The sequence below is a fragment of the Bufo gargarizans genome, chromosome 1 (assembly GCF_014858855.1).
Source record: "Bufo gargarizans isolate SCDJY-AF-19 chromosome 1, ASM1485885v1, whole genome shotgun sequence".
Classification (NCBI taxonomy): domain Eukaryota; kingdom Metazoa; phylum Chordata; class Amphibia; order Anura; family Bufonidae; genus Bufo; species Bufo gargarizans.
The window spans coordinates 93,321,146-93,333,705 of record NC_058080.1 but is presented as its reverse complement, the minus strand read 5'-3'; positions in this window follow the sequence as shown (position 1 = coordinate 93,333,705).

The following is a 12,560-nucleotide window of genomic DNA, read 5'->3' as shown; positions in this document are numbered from 1 at the left end:
TTTCATGACTTTGAAAATTGTAGATTCACACTGAAGGCATCAAAACTGTGTGGAATTATATACATAACAAAAAAGTGTGAAACAACAGAAAATGTGTCATATTCTAGGTTCTTCAAAGTAGCCACCTTTTGCTTTGATTACTGCTTTGCACACTCTTGGCATTCTCTTGATGAGCTTCAAGAGGTAGTCACCTGAAATGGTCTTCCAACAGTCTTGAAGGAGTTCCCAGAGATGCTTAGCACTTGTTGGCCCTTTTGCCTTCACTCTGCGGTTCAGCTCACCCCAAACCATCTCGATTGGGTTCAGGTCTGGAGACTGTTGAGGCCAGGTCATCTGGCGCAGCACCCCATCACTCTCCTTCATGGTCAAATAGCCCTTACACAGCCTGGAGGTGTGTTTGGGGTCATTGTCCTGTTGAAAAAATAAATGATGGTCCAACTAAATGCAAACCGGATGGAATAGCATGCCGCTGCAAGATGCTGTGGTAGCCATGCTGGTTCAGTATGCCTTCAATTTTGAATAAATCCCCAACAGTGTCACCAGCAAAGCACCCCCACATCATCACACCTCCTCCTCCATGCTTCACGGTGGGAACCAGGCATGTAGAGTCCATCCGTTCACCTTTTTTTGCGTCGCACAAAGACACGGTGGTTGGAACCAAAGATCTCAAATTTGGACTCATCAGACCAAAGCACAGATTTCCACTGGTCTAATGTCCATTCCTTCTTTAGCCCAAACAAGTCTCTTCTGCTTGTTGCCTGTCCTTAGCAGTGGTTTCCTAGCAGATATTCTACCATGAAGGCCTGATTCACACAGTCTCCTCTTAACAGTTGTTCTAGATATGTGTCTGCTGCTAGAACTCTGTGTGGCATTGACCTGGTCTCTAATCTGAGCTGCTGTTAGCCTGCGATTTCTGAGGCTGGTGACTCGGATGAACTTATCCTCTGCAGCAGAGGTGACTCTTGGTCTTCCTTTCCTGGAGCGGTCCGCATGTGAGCCAGTTTCTTTGTAGCGCTTGATGGTTTTTGTGACTGCACTTGGGGACACTTTCAAAGTTTTCCCAATTTTTCGGACTGACTGACCTTCATTTCTTAAAGTAATAATGGCCACTCGTTTTTCTTTACTTAGCTGCTTTTTTCTTGCCATAATACAAATTCTAACAGTCTATTCAGTAGGACTATCAGCTGTGTATCCACCTGACTTCTCCACAACGCAACTGATGGTCCCAACCCCATTTATAAGGCAAGAAATCCCACTTATTAAACCTGACAGGGCACACCTGTGAAGTGAAAACCATTTCAGGTGACTACCTCTTGAAGCTCATCAAGAGAATGCCAAGAGTGTGCAAAGCAGTAATCAAAGCAAAAGGTGGCTACTTTGAAGAACCTAGAATATGACATATTTTCAGTTGTTTCACACTTTTTGTTATGTATACAATTCCACATGTGTTAATTCATAGTTTTGATGCCTTCAGTGTGAATCTACAATTTTCATAGTTATGAAAATAAAGAAAACTCTTTGAATGAGAAGGTGTTTCCAAACTTTTGGTCTGTACTGTATATATTTGTTTTTTACTGTAATACGCCCCTTTACACTTTCACCAGAAATAACTGCAACAGTGCAGTGCGTATATATTTTTATTATTTTAATGAAATACGCCCCTATACACTTTCACCTGAAATAACTGCAACAGTGCAGTGCGTATATATTTTTCTTTTTTTTACTGTAATACAACCCTATATGCTTTCACCAAAATAACTGCAACATTGCAGTGCATATATACTTTTCTTATTTTAATGAAATATGCCCCTATACGCTTTCACCAGAAATAACTGCAACAGTGCAGTGCAAATATATTTTTATTTTTTTATTGAAATACGCCCCTATATGCTTTCACCAGAAATAACTGCAACAGTGCAGTGTGTATATATATATACAGTACAGACCAAAAGTTTGGACACACCTTCTCATTCAAAGAGTTTTCTTTATTTTCATGACTTTGAAAATTGTAGATTCACACTGAAGGCATCAAAACTGTGTGGAATTATATACATAACAAAAAAGTGTGAAACAACAGAAAATGTGTCATATTCTAGGTTCTTCAAAGTAGCCACCTTTTGCTTTGATTACTGCTTTGCACACTCTTGGCATTCTCTTGATGAGCTTCAAGAGGTAGTCACCTGAAATGGTCTTCCAACAGTCTTGAAGGAGTTCCCAGAGATGCTTAGCACTTGTTGGCCCTTTTGCCTTCACTCTGCGGTTCAGCTCACCCCAAACCATCTCGATTGGGTTCAGGTCTGGAGACTGTTGAGGCCAGGTCATCTGGCGCAGCACCCCATCACTCTCCTTCATGGTCAAATAGCCCTTACACAGCCTGGAGGTGTGTTTGGGGTCATTGTCCTGTTGAAAAAATAAATGATGGTCCAACTAAATGCAAACCGGATGGAATAGCATGCCGCTGCAAGATGCTGTGGTAGCCATGCTGGTTCAGTATGCCTTCAATTTTGAATAAATCCCCAACAGTGTCACCAGCAAAGCACCCCCACATCATCACACCTCTTCCTCCATGCTTCACGGTGGGAACCAGGCATGTAGAGTCCATCCGTTCACCTTTTTTTGCGTCGCACAAAGACACGGTGGTTGGAACCAAAGATCTCAAATTTGGACTCATCAGACCAAAGCACAGATTTCCACTGGTCTAATGTCCATTCCTTCTTTAGCCCAAACAAGTCTCTTCTGCTTGTTGCCTGTCCTTAGCAGTGGTTTCCTAGCAGATATTCTACCATGAAGGCCTGATTCACACAGTCTCCTCTTAACAGTTGTTCTAGATATGTGTCTGCTGCTAGAACTCTGTGTGGCATTGACCTGGTCTCTAATCTGAGCTGCTGTTAGCCTGCGATTTCTGAGGCTGGTGACTCGGATGAACTTATCCTCCGCAGCAGAGGTGACTCTTGGTCTTCCTTTCCTGGGGCGGTCCGCATGTGAGCCAGTTTCTTTGTAGCGCTTGATGGTTTTTGTGACTGCACTTGGGGACACTTTCAAAGTTTTCCCAATTTTTCGGACTGACTGACCTTCATTTCTTAAAGTAATAATGGCCACTCGTTTTTCTTTACTTAGCTGCTTTTTTCTTGCCATAATACAAATTCTAACAGTCTATTCAGTAGGACTATCAGCTGTGTATCCACCTGACTTCTCCACAACGCAACTGATGGTCCCAACCCCATTTATAAGGCAAGAAATCCCACTTATTAAACCTGACAGGGCACACCTGTGAAGTGAAAACCATTTCAGGTGACTACCTCTTGAAGCTCATCAAGAGAATGCCAAGAGTGTGCAAAGCAGTAATCAAAGCAAAAGGTGGCTACTTTGAAGAACCTAGAATATGACATATTTTCAGTTGTTTCACACTTTTTGTTATGTATACAATTCCACATGTGTTAATTCATAGTTTTGATGCCTTCAGTGTGAATCTACAATTTTCATAGTTATGAAAATAAAGAAAACTCTTTGAATGAGAAGGTGTTTCCAAACTTTTGGTCTGTACTGTATATATTTGTTTTTTACTGTAATACGCCCCTTTACACTTTCACCAGAAATAACTGCAACAGTGCAGTGCGTATATATTTTTATTATTTTAATGAAATACGCCCCTATACACTTTCACCTGAAATAACTGCAACAGTGCAGTGCGTATATATTTTTCTTTTTTTTACTGTAATACAACCCTATATGCTTTCACCAAAATAACTGCAACATTGCAGTGCATATATACTTTTCTTATTTTAATGAAATATGCCCCTATACGCTTTCACCAGAAATAACTGCAACAGTGCAGTGCAAATATATTTTTATTTTTTTATTGAAATACGCCCCTATACACTTTCACCATAAATAACTGCAACAGTGCAGTGCGAATATATTTTTCTCTTTTTACTGAAATACGCCCCTATACGCTTTCACCAGAAAAAACTGCAACAGTGCAGTGTGTATATATTTTTCTTTTTTCACTGAAATACACCCCTATATACTTTCACAAGAAATAACTGCAACAGTGCAGTGTGTATATATTTTGCTTTTTTTACTGTAATACGCCACTATACACTTTCACCAGAAATAACTGCAAAAGTGCAGTGCATATATATTTTTCTTGTTGTACTGAAATACGCCCCATACGCTTTCAACAGAAATAATGGCAGAAGTGAAATATGTATATATTTTTCTTGTCGTACTGAATAAGATATTAAGATGTAAGCCACTAAAGGCTTTTCAACATAACACTTGTAGCCCAATAACAAAAAGCTGGAATGACAGAGCTGTCTAATGGCTATTTGGATCCCCAAATAATCGTTCCCTGCACTTGTAAATCACTTTCAATGTCCCCTAGCACCTTCTGACGTCTCTCCCTGCACTAAGATGCTGTGAAATGATTCCTCCCTATTCTTTCCCTGCACTTATAATTCCCTTTTTTAGTTTATTTTTAAACATAGAAGTTTTTTCAATTGCTGTCCCTAGCACCTTCACACGTCTGTCCCTGCACTCTGAACGCTGGAAAATGGCAGAATCTAAAATGGCTGCCATATTTATAGGGCTGTGACATCACAGGGCTGGCTGGCTGCTGATTGGCTGCATATAGGCATGTCAATCTGGGTGATCCTGCCTTCCCAGAGTTTCTTGCCCCATGTCCTCAGTTCTCACACATGTAGCTGCCATTTTAGGAAAATTGTGATTCGTCACCACAAAGCGCGAGGAAATTCGCATTTGTTGCAAATCAAATTTTTCCTAAAATTTGGATCGATTTCTACTTTGTCAGCTTTGATTCGCTCATCTCTAATCATGATAATGACATCATGATGCAAAAACTATGCCTTTATGGGAGAGACGTGTCCAAAAATCCCCCCCCCTTTTTTTTTTTAGGAGCAGCAGCAGTACAAAGTAGAAGAGCGAACCTCATAGAAATAGCAGGATATGTGCAGCTATGTAGGAGTAATAGTGACAGCAATAGTAGTGGCAGCAGTAACAGAACAGCATGAAAACTATGTGTAGGTGCAGGGGCGTAGCTATAGGCTCATGGGCCCTGGTGCAAGAGTTCAGTTTGGGCCCCCCCTACCCTCAATACCGTTTCATAACACCACCAGACCCTGATTTTAATTGCTAATATATTTACAAATTAAATTCAGGGCGAAATTTGATAGATGTGCAGTGAAAAAATTCTTCAGACAGCACATGGTGTGCAATAATGCTGGACTGACCCATCAACCGGCTATATACGGACGGACTGGTAATATCGTATTTAGCCGATGTATGGGTCAGTCCAGCATTATTGCACACAAGGCTCATAGTCACTGCCTACCCCAGGGCCAGACACACACACTGTCATTAATTTAAGTGCCCAGCGCCAGTCAGCAACAGACAGTGGGCATCACGCTGGGGGCCTGGGCCGCTGCCTGCAGCCTGCCCCTGGCAGGCTGGCACAGTGGCATGCACCCACACTTGCTTGCAGTGCACTGCTTCTCCTGGCTCACAGTAACAGCAGTCACTGCCTGGCCTGCCCAGGCCAGGGGCCAGTGCCCCTGCCTGGTGCAGGCCCACACACTGCCTGCCTGCGGCCTGCCCCTTGGGCCTGGCACACACACACAGTATGTAGTGTGCCCAGTTACCAGTAACCACTTCAGCCACAGAGACAGATTCCCACAGAACTCAGAGTCCCAGACTCCCACTGTCAAACTCCATGATCCCATCCCTTCCCATTCCATTCCATTCCCAAATGCCAAATCCCATCCCATCCCATCATCAAGCTGATCCCTGGGCTGGGCTGGGCTGGGCTGGGCTCTGCTCTGCGTCTGCCGCCGCCTGCCACTCAGAGTCCCATTCCATTCCCATCCCATCATCAAGCGCCCAGCTGCCGCCGCCTGTCACTCAGTCAGAGAGAGTAGAGGCTAGTCAAAACTCACCTCGTCGCGCCGCCAGCCACCGCACGTCCGCACTGCCACTGCCGCCTGCTGCTTCTGAGTGTCTGACTGGGAGCCGGAGATGCGCGGAAACCACGCCTCCGGCTTCTCCTCACTCAGACCTCACTCAATGTCTGCTTCTGCGGCCGCCCCCTCTGACACACGTGAGCTGCCTACAGCCTGCGCTGCGCCGTGCGCACTGCCCCCGGCACTATTAGATCACAACTGGCCTGGATTTTGAATAGGAGGCGGTGGGGGGGCCGTGGGCCCCCCTGGCTCAGGGCCCGGTCGCAATTGCGACCGCTGCGACCCCTGTAGCTACGCCACTGTGTAGGTGTAGTAGTAGAATAGCCACTGTCCGCAATGGTGGATCCGTTCATTGACCTCAACATGAGTATGTAAAAATCTTCACGGGTCCATGCCTCATTCATTTTGACAAATGTGAAGTTTTGGACACTTGTGTCAATTTGACTGTGATGATGCCACCTGATGTGTTGAAAAGCCACAGCATCAGGAATATATCCCCCTATTCTGCACCACTAACTCCTTCAGTGGTAGCTCCTCTTCCTCCTCCATTGGACTTTGTCTGTGCAGGTCCCCAACAGTTATAGGGTGAACATTAAGATGTAGAAGCTGTTCTACTTCCAACATCCTTTTTTGCATCAGAGTGAGCATTTGCTCTAATATTAATATCAGGAGGATGACATTGTTGATGTTGCAGTTTTCCCTACTGACAAAGCTGGTGACCTCTTTGTAAGGTCTGAATATGTGTCACTGCCTGATCTCAAAACAACACATGCTGCTTGTTGTGGTGGCCCCGTGCATGATCAATGACTGCTTTACACTACTGGTACATGTAGTGTCCCACTAGGTAGGGGTGGGCACTACACAAGGGTTAATTGGTTCACGTGTTACTTCTGCTCACAAGGGACAGTGCTATTATATTTAACTATGCATTTAATGTATTTTTCTGTGTGTTTTACATGTGTTGGTTCCCCTGTTATATGCTCAGCAGGCCTATTTGGGTGTAGTTAGACATCCTAGACACTAGAGGGAGATAGGGAACCCCTAGTATAAATGTCCAGGCCCAGACAGGGAGGGGTTAGGTCATAGTCAGGAGTCTGTGGAGACAGAAGTGAGAAGGCACCAGCCAGAGATATGCTGAGGGCCTCCTCCTGACATGCAGCTGGATAGTCCAGGCTTCTAGTTGCCCCAGGAGGCTAGTGAAGGAGTACAGCCTGCCTGGAGACCAGTAATCCAACAAGCACAGAAGAAGTAAACCCAGTAGTAGGGATGAACCTTCTGGGAGAAACCTGCAGCTTCCCTCACAGCAGATCCAGTACAACCAGCTCAGAGAAGTAAGCTGAGAGGCAGAGGTACAATAAAATAGAAGCAAGGGTCAATACGGGAGGAAGAATTTAATACCAAGGATTAAAGCCAGCATTTAGGCATCCGGGCCTTGGGATCCAGCCAGCTAGAATAGCTGAGGGGATAGAGCAGCCTTGACTGTGAAGCATTAACTGTTTACCCTCCAAGTATCTTGCAAGATTAATACCTGCCTTATTAAGAAGTAAACCTGCTTGTAAATGATATGATTCAAGGAACTGCATAATCAACTGATTGTACAAAGTTGGACTGTTTTCCAAGTAAAGCAACGTTTGGTTCACCATACCACCTGTGTACCTCCATTACTACTCCTATAAATCGGTGTGCCACCGTTACAGGCACCGGCGTCACGATCCTTAAAGGGACCTTGCCTCAGGCACTCAAAATACCTGCAACATCCAGGGCACCTCATACACCATCAGGTCTGGTACCTACATTCAGAGTGTGCCCCAGAGGAACTTGTGTCTACCTCTCCTTCACTGCCGCATGCCTGCCCAGGGTTCTCCTCTAAAAAGTGAGTAACCCTCGATTGCCTATAACCGTGACCTCACTATCGCAATACCCTGCAGGTCTGGCGGGCTGCATACAGATTCTTCAGCATATGCAAGGTAGAATTCCATAGAGTTGGAATGTTGTGGATCAAGCTGTACAAAAGCAGACCATACTGTTTCTGAAGTTCAAGGAGGGTTTCCTTAGCTACATAAGAATGGCTGAAAATCTCAGCCACTGTCCTGGACATGGCCAGGTACTGCAAGTAACAATACTTTCTTAAAAGGCGCTGCACCACAAAATTTCTTATGTCCGCCACGTAGGGAGTTTGTTTTATTTCCTATAAATGCCTGCCACTGGCCACCTTGCACAGTTAGAGTTGGTGGGGAGATAGCCAGTGGGATATATGCTGTTTGATGCAATGTTGCAACTCATCTGCTGTATGGCTTCTCTTGCCCAGGCTCACTAGTTATAAGACAGCATTGCAACACTTCAGTTTACACATATGATAAAAGGGAGTGAAAGCAACAATGTTCCCTGTTTCTATTATGAATGAGAAGATGTCCATTAAGGTGGACATGGAGGAGGTGGATAAAGCACCAGATTTGAAAACCAGGCCGACACAAATGTGAAAATGTCAAAAAGACCTGGACTTGTTGTTGTGGTCCTGGCCCCATGCAAAATATTGATCTAGTGGTCCCTGAGAGTCATGTACTGTCCCTGCCCATAGCAGCTGATAGTAACATAGTACATAAGGCTGAAAAAATACATTTGTTTATCCAGTTCGTCCTGTTATCCTGCAAGTTGATCCAGAGGAAGGCAAAAAAAAAAAAACTGTGAGGTAGAAGCCAATTTCCCCCACTTTAGGGGAATAAAAAATTCCTTCCCGACTCCAATCAGGCAATAACAATAATTCCATGGATCAACGACCCCTCTCTAGTAGCTATAGCCTGTAATATTATTACACTCCAGAAATACATCCAGGCACTTCTTGAATTCCTTTATTGTACTCACCATCACCACCTCCTCAGGCAGAGAGTTCTATAGTCTCACTGCTCTTAACGTAAAGAATACTTTTCTATGTTTGTGTACAAACCTTCTTTCCTCCAGACGCAGAGGATGTCCCCTCGTCACAGTCCTGGGGATAAATAGATGATGGGATAGATCTCTATACTGCCCCTTGATATAGTTATACATAGTAATTAGATCTCCCCTCAGTCGTCTTTTTTCTAAAGTGAATAACCCTAATTTTGATAATCTTTCAGGGTACTGTAGTTGCCCCATTCCAGTTATTACTTTAGTTGCCCTCCTCTGGACCTTCTCCAGCTCTGCTATGTCTGCCTTGTTTACAGGAGCCCAGACTGTACATAGGACTCCATGTGTGGTCTGACTAGTGATTTGTAAAGTGGTAGGACTATGTTCTTATCACAGGCATCTATGCCCCTTCTGATGCAACCCATTATCTTATTGCCAGTTCTATTTCCCTCTGGATCCGGTGATGCTGCCTCTTGTGCTGCAATAGAGCCATGGTGCCCACTGTCTATGTGTTTGAATGTCTACGGCTTAGTCTACTTTCACACCGGCGTTTACTTGGACTGGCAGACTGTTCCGGCAGGGGAACAGGCTGCCGGATCCGTACTACAGTGTACACTTGTGAGCTGCCGGAAGTCCACCCGGCCCCATTCACTATGATGGGGAGCGGTGTAGATCGGGCTGCAGCACGGCAAGTATGCAGAGAGGCGGCCAGACAAAAAATGCTGCATGAGGATCTACTCATGATCTTGAAAATGGAAATGGATTTCTCTGCAGGCACTGTGGAGGAAAATTCCCATATGAGAGCCCTGCACAGAGCTACCAGCAGCCGACCCTGGCCTAGGTCTGGCATCATTGGTTCCCAAGCTAACAAAAATAAAAGCAGATCTGGCCTGACAGTTTTTTCTTGAACCTTTTGGCCATATGTTGCCTCTGCTCTTTATTGTCATGGCCACTACCCTCCTCTGATGTCAATCCAGTTGTCAGGTCCTGTCCAACTCTCAATCATCATCATGCAACACACAATCATCATTATAGTTCTCCCCCACCACAATTCCCTGATCTGTATTTCCCCTGAGTTCCACTGTTGCCATGGCTAACAGTGCCTCTGCCACCACCACCATGGGTACAAATTCCCCAACAAGTACACTACCACCAACACATCAATGCATTTGAGTCATCAGGTTCACCGCCTCCGGCTGGACCTCTTCCTCATGTCAGCCCAGACACTGAATGGGTTCACGCAACTCAGCAACAGGAAGACTATCTTAGTTGTAGTAAACACATTGGGTGTTGTTGGATTTTTACAGGAAAGAAGGCGCCCCACTAGGAGGAGGCAGTGAAGACAGAGATGATGAAAATAAAAATTCTTCTCTAAGGCCCCAAGGAGGAGGATCAGAGGGAATTTTCTGACTCACAGGCACAGTGTCAGACTCGGAGGTGACATCGGCATCATCTTGCTTTGACTGAGATGAAGAGTAAGCCATTAGAGTTGAGCGAACACCTGGATGTTCGGGTTCGAGAAGTTTGGCCGAACATCCCGGAAATGTTCGGGTTCGGGATCCGAACCCGATCCGAACTTCGTCCCGAACCCGAACCCCATTGAAGTCAATAGGGACCCGAACTTTTCGGCACTAAAAAGGCTGTAAAACAGCCCAGGAAAGAGCTAGAGGGTTGCAAAAGGCAGCAACATGTAGGTAAATCCCCTGCAAAACAAATGTGGATAGGGAAATGAATTAAAATAAAAATTAAATAAATAAAAATTAACCAAAATCAATTGGAGAGAGGTCCCATAGCAGAGAATCTGGCTTCACGTCACCCACCACTGTAAGAGTCCATTTTCATAAATTTAGGCCCAGCACCCAGGCAGAGGAGAGAGGTCCCGTAACAGAGAATCTGGCTTCATGTCAGCAGAGAATTAGTCTGCATGTCATAGCAGAGAATGAGGCTTCACGTCAGCCACCACTGCAACAGTCCATTGGCATATATTTAGGCCCAGCACCCAGGCAGAGGAGGGAGGTCCTGTAACAGAGAATCTGTCTTCATGTCAGCAGAGAATCAGTCTGCATGTCATAGCAGAGAATGAGGCTTCACGTCAGCCACCACTGCAACAGTCCATTGGCATATATTTAGGCCCAGCACCCAGGCAGAGGAGGGAGGTCCCGTAACAGAGAATCTGGCTTCATGTCAGCAGAGAATCAGTCTGCATGTCATAGCAGAAAATGAGGCTTCACGTCAGCCACCACTGCAACAGTCCATTGGCATATATTTAGGCCCAGCACCCAGGCAGAGGAGGGAGGTCCCGTAACAGAGAATCTGTCTTCATGTCAGCAGAGAATTAGTCTGCATGTCATAGCAGAGAATGAGGCTTCACGTCAGCCACCACTGCAACAGTCCATTGGCATATATTTAGGCCCAGCACACACACAGGCAGAGGAGAGAGGTCCCGTAACAGAGAATCTGGCTTCATGTCAGCAGAGAATCAGTCTGCATGTCATAGCAGAGAATGAGGCTTCACGTCAGCCACCACTGCAACAGTCCATTGGCATATATTTAGGCCCAGCACACACACAGGCAGAGGAGAGAGGTCCCGTAACAGAGAATCTGTCTTCATGTCAGCAGAGAATTAGTCTGCATGTCATAGCAGAGAATGAGGCTTCACGTCAGCCACCACTGCAACAGTCCATTGGCATATATTTAGGCCCAGCACACACACAGGCAGAGGAGAGAGGTCCCGTAACAGACAATCTGGCTTCATGTCAGCAGAGAATCAGTCTGCATGTCATAGCAGAGAATGAGGCTTCACGTCAGCCACCACTGCAACAGTCCATTGGCATATATTTAGGCCCAGCACCCAGGCAGAGGAGGGAGGTCCCGTAACAGAGAATCTGTCTTCATGTCAGCAGAGAATCAGTCTGCATGTCATAGCAGAGAATGAGGCTTTACGTCAGCCACCACTGCAACAGTCCATTGGCATATATTTAGGCCCAGCACACACACAGGCAGAGGAGAGAGGTCCCGTAACAGAGAATCTGTCTTCATGTCAGCAGAGAATTAGTCTGCATTTCATAGCAGAGAATGAGGCTTCACGTCAGCCACCACTGCAACAGTCCATTGGCATATATTTAGGCCCAGCACCCAGGCAGAGGAGGGAGGTCCCGTAACATAGAATCTGTATTCATGTCAGCAGAGAATTAGTCTGCATGTCATAGCAGAGAATGAGGCTTCACGTCAGCCACCACTGCAACAGTCCATTGGCATATATTTAGGCCCAGCACCCAGGCAGAGGAGGGAGGTCCCGTAACAGAGAATCTGTCTTCATGTCAGCAGAGAATCAGTCTGCATGTCATAGCAGAGAATGAGGCTTCACGTCAGCCACCACTGCAACAGTCCATTGGCATATATTTAGGCCCAGCACACACACAGGCAGAGGAGAGAGGTCCCATAACAGAGAATCTGTCTTCATGTCAGCAGAGAATTAGTCTGCATGTCATAGCAGAGAATGAGGCTTCACGTCAGCCACCACTGCAACAGTCCATTGGCATATATTTAGGCCCAGCACACACACAGGCAGAGGAGAGAGGTCCCGTAACAGAGAATCTGGCTTCATGTCAGCATAGAATCAGTCTGCATGTCATAGCAGAGAATGAGGCTTCACGTCAGCCACCACTGCAACAGTCCATTGGCATATATTTAGGCCCAGCA